The 6,968-nt window shown below is 36.5% G+C and overlaps 1 pseudogene; it reads left to right on the forward strand.

The window, feature by feature from the left end:
* Nucleotides 1-313: 313 nt before the first annotated feature.
* Nucleotides 314-3,997, forward strand: LOC131032556 (cytochrome P450 71AU50-like; annotated as a pseudogene).
* The last annotated feature ends 2,971 nt before the right edge of the window (nt 3,998-6,968 follow it).

The raw sequence follows: 6,968 nt of genomic DNA on the forward strand, positions 1-6,968 counted from the left end.
GCGTCACTAAGGTGTGGCTCGGAATGATCGAGCAACTTGGGGAGTGAAGCAAGGGCATACACAGTGTAAACCCAACCACATGGACATTCTCGCCCTGACCGTTCATTGCCACAATGAGTGGAATGAAAGTTATTCTATTTTGCCACCTTTCATTAAATGCATTTGATAATTTTTAATGAAACAGAAAAAGTCTCACCATGAGAAAATAGAATTGAGTTGTCTAGAAGAAGGAGAGGATCTTTTAGTCATCCACCACATGACCCCATAGGTTTAGACAACCTGTCCATATGTTCCACGGGCTCCGAGATACGCGATGTCAAAGTTTGACATTTTTCACAGTTTGAGTGCTCGAGGGAAAGCATTGCTAAGGTGTGGTTCGGAATGATCGCACGACTTGGAAAATAAAGAAAGGGCATAACTAGCATAAAAACAACCATCAAGACGCGCTCGTTCTGACAGTTCATTTCCACAACGAGTGGAATGAAATTTGCGCTATTTTGCCACCTTACATTGAATGCATTTGATGATTTTTAGTGCGACATAAAAAGTCTCACCATGAGCAAATGGAAATGAGTTATCTGAAACTGGGAGAGTTTTCTATATTCATCCACCACACGACCCTATAGGTTCAGACAACTCGTCCATACATACCATGGACTCTAAGTTACATGACGTGAAATTTTGATGTTTGTCCATAGTTTGAGCGCTCAAGGGAAAGCGTCGCTAAGGTGTGGCTCGGAATGATCGGGCGAGTTGGAGAACAAAACAAAGGCATAACTAGCATAAACTTGGCCACCCAAACGCGCTCGCAATGACGGTTTGTTGCCACGATGAGAGAAATGAATGTTATGCTATTTTGCCACCTTGCACTAAATGCATTTGATGGTTTTTAGTGCGACACAAAAAGTCTCACCACGAGAAAATGGAATTAAGTTGTTTGAAAGTGGGAAGGGGTTTTTGGATTCATCCACCAAGCGACCTCGTAGGTTCATACGTCTCATCAATATGTGCCACGGGCTTCGAGTTTCACGACGTCAAAGTGACCTAAATAAAATAAGACAAGAACCACCCACAAAACAGTGACCTAAATAAAACCTTGAATTTAATTTCAAATTGAAAATAAAATTTAAGCAAACCTTTTTCAACGAAAAGCACTAAAATAAAATTGTCCCAACCAAAGTCAATCTTTGAAAACATTTTATTGGAAAGAAGTACAAATTTTCATAAAAAGATGCCATAGAATTTTCCCCAACCAAAATCAATCTTAGAAAATATCACATTGGAGAGATGCAGATTTTCGTAAAGAGATCCCGTGATTTCACAAATGTGATAAAACCTTTGGACTTTAAAAATTAGAAAAGTCAATCTTGTCTGCTGGATTTAGTCCCGAAAAGTACTAAAATGAAATTGTCCCAACCAAAGTCAATCTTTGAAAACATTTTATTGGGAAGAAGTACAAATTTTCATAAAAAGATGCCACAGAATTTTCCCCAACCAAAATCAATCTTTGAAAATATCACATTGGAGAGATGCAAATTTTAGTAAAGAGATCCTGTGATTTCACAAATGTGACTAGTATATCTATATTTAAAAAATATATGTAAAATATGCCGAGAGATATCTTATAATAGAAGGGAATTTGACAATTGCAACAATATTATTAGTATACAAGAATTTCAAAAATATGGATAATAATAGAGTTGCTCAAGTATATACCAGCATGAACCTGGAATTTAGAATTGTCAGATACTCACAATGTCAAGCCCACTCCTCCAATAATGTCTCAACGCTACTTGATTTTATTGATTGTTCCCTTTTAAATATTCTGGCACTCTTCCACTATCATTTGAATGTAACGGTTTCATATAGTTGGAGACAAGTGGCGAGGGTTCTATTTTATTTGGAGTAATAAAATAACACCTCCACAAAAACCAAAAAATGACATACTTCATGCATTCACCTGTCGTTTGCATGTCAAATTTTTTCAAAAATGAATTTTTGTTTACGGACATTTTGATGTCATTGTAGATGCCTCTCGACATAATAAAACCTTTGGACTTTAAAAATTGGAAAAGTCAAACTTGTCTGCTGGATATAGTCCAAGAAACGTGCAATCTTTTCGAGCACCATTCAATCCTATAACGTGCCTATTACTGACAAAGTCAAATACATCCTTTCGAGCAGCAACGTGCTCGATCAGTAAGTTGTGTTAAATATCGAATGAATTCAAAGCAAATACTTGCAAGCCGGGGTACCCAAATATGGCGTGGTTCGACTCCTCTGAAGTACAGTTGGGTTTTTCACTCATCTTCCTCTGGATTTTATACAGATTTGTGACAAAAAAGGAGCAAGAGCAACAAGGGAGAGTTGAGATTGCCACCAGGGCCACGGCCATGGCCACTGGTAGGCAATCTCCATCTCCTTGGAAGCCTTCCTCACAAGTCCCTAGCTGAGCTTGCAAAAAAGTATGGACCCATCATGTTCCTGCGCTTGGGCTCGGTACCCACGATTGTGGCCACTTCTCCTGCCATAGCCAGAGAAATTTTTAAAACCCATGGTTTGATCTTCGCCAACAGGCCACCTTCATCGGCGGCCAAGTACATGGCCTACAAGCGCAGAGACATGGTGTTGGCACCCAATGGAGAGTTCTAGCGTCAGATGAAAAAACTGTGCACAATGGAATTGCTGTCGGCCAAGAGAACGGAGTCATTCAGGTGGGTAAGAGAAGAAGAGGCGACAGCCATGGTGAGATATCTGAGGAAAGAGAGCGAGAAAGGCGTGCGTTCAGTCGACCTGCGGAAACCCATCTCTTCCCTAACACTCAACATCATCTGCAGAATGTTTGCAGGCAGAAGTTACTCCGACAATGAACTGCTTGAAGGAGCGTGGTTTGCAAACATGGTGTCTGAGCTTATGCATCTGGCAGGAGTGATTGTTGTGGGAGACTTCATTCCCTCTATTGCCTTTCTAGATTTGGGACGCCACCGCCGCCACATGAAGAGGTCTCATAAAGAATTCGATGCGTTTGCTGAGAAGCTGATCGATGAACACATTGAGAGGAGGAAGACGAAGAAGTCTGAGAATCCGGACATCGTGGACGTGCTGCTGGACATGGCTGAGAACGAAAGTTCCGAGATAAAAGTCTCTCGCCTTCACATCAAAGCAATCATCTTGGTCAGTTCGGTTCAGTTGCCATGACCTGAAACTAATATTGCTAGTTAGATGTTAGGGTTTGCTTGTTTTGTCTCGTGGAATTGTGAAATTACAAATTTCTGCTAAGATCTGACTAACCAACGAGTTCAATGCTTTCACAGGATATGTTAGCTGGTGGAGTAGACACATCTGCAGCAACTATAGAATGGGCGATGACTGAGCTGCTGAGAAACCCTAAAGTAATGGCACGGGCGCAACAAGAGATTGAATTACAGGTTGGGAGAGATCGCCTTGTAAGGGAGAGTGATATTGTGAACTTAGATTACTTGCGATGTATGGTGAAGGAAACATTTCGATTACATTCACCAGGGCCCTTGCTGGTGCCACACGAGTCCACTGAGGCTTGCAATGTGGGAGGATATTACATTCCACCAAAAACTAGGCTGTTTGTGAACATTTGGGCAATCGGAAGAGATGAAAGTGTTTGGGAAGATGCTTTAGAATTCAAGCCCGAGAGATTCATTGGGTCAAGCGTAGATGTGAAAGGCCACCACTTTGAATTGTTGTCTTTCGGAACAGGGAGGAGGGGATGCCCCGGGATTACCATGGGGCTTTCCGTTGTTAGCTTGGTTGTTGCCCAGCTCATACATTGCTTTGATTGGAGTGTGGAGGGTGAGGTGGATTTGGAGGAAGAGTTTGGGTTGAGCTTACCTAGAAAGTTTCCCCTTTCTGCTCTTCCCTCCTGGAAACTCACCACCACAGGACCACCATGACATTGGATACGAAGCTGAGTCAAAAACTATTAATATAGACATATAGCCATCCCAGCAATGTCGGCCGTGTACGTGGCCACCTATATATATGTAATGACCGCCATATAGTCGTGTGTTAAGACAATAATAATAGGGAATGAATATTTAAATAATATTAATTGTTGTGTTTGTGGAAGTCACATTGTTATGTTGGAGTGTTTTTCTATTCAAATTTTATATTTTCATATGGAGTCTTCATATAATTAAATAAATTGTTAGAGTACTCTTTTGTTTAAGTTTATTTGTGTCATATCATTTTTCTAGGTGTTAGGTAAGATTTAATATCGTTTTATTTATCTACATTTAGTATTTGTGTCAATAGTTGTCAAGTAATTGTATCTATCTGTGTGCACCTCATGGATGCCCTCTTTCTAGTTATGTTTTTATAAGTAGAGCATATGTACACAGTTTTTCATCTTAGCAATACATCATTATCCTCTAGTGAATCTATTTTCCCTCTCTCTCTTGGAAGAAGGTTTTGTTCGTGATCTTGGTTGCTTGGGAGCATTGATCCAACACAAATACATAATTTCAAAATAAAACAAAAATAATAAAACTTTGAATTAGAAGATAAATAAAAATGAGTTATGGTAACATGTTAAAGATATACATATTTCCTATTAATATGGTTTGACGGTTTTCTTTATTTTATTTTTTATCATTTTTTATATGTAATTCGGATGGTAACCTTTGTTCTCTCTTAATAGCAATTTGAATATGATGATGCTACTTTCCATTTGTATAGTTGTTTAGGTTTTTATTTATCTTTTTAGTTCTTATGTTGATTATTTTTTTGTATTCTATTTTTATTAATATAAAAAAAATTAGTAAATTCAAATTCATTTGTTTAGATAATACAAACTAGAATACTGTGTAAGATAAATCTTTTTTAAATTCAATGTAGAATATTTCTTATTATTAAAAGACAATATTATATTCAAATTCTATTGAAATTTAACTTCTTTTTTTTTTTTGGTATTGGCACAAAGTTAAACAATTCTTAAAGATAGGGAAACAAAATTTATAGTCTTTTGACTTAATGATAAATGGTTAGAAATTTAGCATAAAGAAAACACCATAAAAAGAATGAAGACATGTTAAAATTGAATTGGAAACAAACAAAAGATAACATGAGTATACAAAAATTTAATATATAAGTATACTCAAATTAATGAGAACTGCAATATAAAGCTTACAATAATCATTAAACTCTACTCAAATCACAAGTTTATTTATAAAATATAATACAAATCAATATGAACAACAATTTTAGTAACAAATAGACATAAATACTCAATTAAAATTTATACACATTAATTGTTAACTATACATTTTCTTAAGAAACTAAAACATATAATACATATTAATCAAAAATGTCTATCCCATAAGTCCATCTTATTTATGTATCTCAAGTAGGGAATACATTTCCTTAACTAGACTCATAGGTTCTAATGTTCAAATTGAGTTTCTTTCAAAGAAATATTATCGACATTAACTCAAATTATTCTAATAGTATTGGTATCATTGGAAAATCCTCTTGATATAGAATATGGTGGATACCCATAGTATACCACAACACTATGTCTTTTTTCTCAATATCTTGATTCCTACAAAAATAACAATTACATCAATGAAACACATGTTTAAAAATAATCAAATTAACAGAATAATATAAGTATTGAATTTAATTATTTCTATATTAGTAAATAGTAGTCTATTTCAAAATATCAAACTTAATAATATTATAAATTGATCCTATAATTTCTTTAATTGATTTGATAAGAATGAAATATTATAACACTATTATTAATTTTCTACTCACTTGTTTGTCCACACTGCTAATGTGTCATCTCCATGACTTTGACAAATGTAATCTCCACCAATCCATTGCTCAATGTGATTGTATCAACTAACCAACACCTATACATAGTAGGGATCGCCCACTTGAAAAAATAAATAGAGATAAAAATAATATTTTATAACTGAAAAGAACAATATTATAAATGAAAGACACCTATTATATAACAATAGTCATAAAAAATTAGGTGGAATTTTCTCTTGTCATAATCTACTTTACCTGGTTATTGGTAAAAGATGCTTGAACTTGTGGATAATCATCTAATGATAGAAGAATTGTTGCAATTGATCGAGGAACCAATCTCCACACAATATCTTGACCAGCTGTAATTATTTTTAGGGGATTGATAATTAGGAGGCCTGCTGGTTTTTTCAAATCAAATTGGATTTTAGCATCATCTTTTGTCTTGGCAACACTTTTTTTAAATTGTCCAATAAATCTTTCTTGGAGATTGGCCATCTGATGAGGATGCAATAGATCGGAAGGAGGTAACCTTGAACTAGCCAATCTTTAAGGCATACAAACTCAATCGGTAATCCCTAATTCCAAAGATCCTTACGCCAGACCAAGTCAAGCAATTGTTCAATGACACCAAAAAACACCTTGGAAAACCCAAGGGCTCCACTATGTTCACTTACAAACAACCACTAGTACATTTGGGGCTCAATTCCAATGACAATTCGTCAGAATTCCGATTACAATTCGTCAAACTACCGATGAGAAACATCGTTGAAAACTTGTAGTTGGACATTCTGATGGTACTCAAGACCGTCGAAATTTTGATGCCATAGAAGACTCTTCCAATGACAACCATGACTGCACTTAGCCATCGGTAAAACTTGATAAGTCGTCAGAATTCCAATGACTTCTAGGTAATGTTCCCACGGTGAACATGACCGCCCATCTGGCAAGAATGTCGTCAGATATACAACATCCTCAATGGATGTTTTGTGGGTGTTCATCGGACTTTCGATGATGTTAAACAACAATGAGGGCATCCACACCGACGGGTATGTTGTATGTGTGACAGTTCGGGCGTCGGAATAAATTGGGTGGGTGTCAGAATTCCAATGGCCGGGCCCTCACTCCTTATCTGATGAGGATGCTTTCAGACATACAACATCCTCATCAAATACTTGGTGGAT

The sequence above is a fragment of the Cryptomeria japonica genome, chromosome 9, assembly GCF_030272615.1.
Source record: "Cryptomeria japonica chromosome 9, Sugi_1.0, whole genome shotgun sequence".
NCBI classification, from domain to species: domain Eukaryota; kingdom Viridiplantae; phylum Streptophyta; class Pinopsida; order Cupressales; family Cupressaceae; genus Cryptomeria; species Cryptomeria japonica.